The sequence below is a fragment of the Etheostoma spectabile genome, chromosome 13 (assembly GCF_008692095.1).
Source record: "Etheostoma spectabile isolate EspeVRDwgs_2016 chromosome 13, UIUC_Espe_1.0, whole genome shotgun sequence".
Taxonomy (NCBI): Eukaryota; Metazoa; Chordata; class Actinopteri; order Perciformes; family Percidae; genus Etheostoma; species Etheostoma spectabile.
The window spans coordinates 23,131,998-23,132,789 of NC_045745.1; the positions used below are offsets into that span (position 1 = coordinate 23,131,998).

The 792-nt window shown below is 41.4% G+C and overlaps 1 protein-coding gene across 1 annotated transcript in view; it reads left to right on the plus strand.

Annotated features, from left to right (window-relative positions):
- tiam1a (TIAM Rac1 associated GEF 1a) overlaps window positions 1-792 on the plus strand; it is a 56,044-nt gene that overhangs the window by 30,319 nt on the left and 24,933 nt on the right. The gene's annotated exons all lie outside the window — the stretch shown is intronic.

Consider the following 792-nt stretch of genomic DNA (forward strand, 5'->3'; position numbering starts at 1 on the left):
GCACACACACACACACACACACACACACACACACACACACACATACAGATAGCTAGATAGCTAGATTTAAACAGGGCCTACTGGGCCAAATTGCTAACAGTCAGCAGATTTTATGGTGTGAATTAAAGATGGGCACGAGGGATATGATGCAGTGATGTGCAGAAAGAGGGGAAGGGCCACCAGAAGTGTTACTAATGTCAATCATTAGTGTTAGGGGCAATGAAAGAATAAACGAGTTTGTGGATGCTGTTACTTGATAGGAGGAGATAAGGTATCAGCGACAGACAGTGTGAGGTCGAATAGAAGACAGGGCAGAATCAGAGGAGAGAGGGTGACATGGCTGCCATATTGTCAGAGGTCAGACTGATGGGCTTAAAGATTACGGACTATGCTTTGAACAGAATGCACACACATATGTAACACATACCCACACAGGGAGACAATTGCATTAAGAGGCTCTTATCACCACAAATGAATTAGATTTTGTAAGTAGATCTCTTGCGGCTTTCAGGCCACCGCCAGTTTTCATTTATTAGCCTTATCAATCTTAGCAAATCTGTTTGTTGTGTGAATAATGATGAATTAGGAGGATTACTACATGATTTTAGCAATTGCATTTGTGGATTATAGAATATGTTTTTCTCATTCATCACTCAGCAGTACCTGAACTAGAACTGAAAGGTTTTCCTGATACCATTGAATTTATTATGGGGTGCCTTCTGTTTTCACTGAGCACAAAGGCTACTCAAAGATGCATTAACTTTGTGCGTGTGTGTGTGTGTGTGTGTGTGT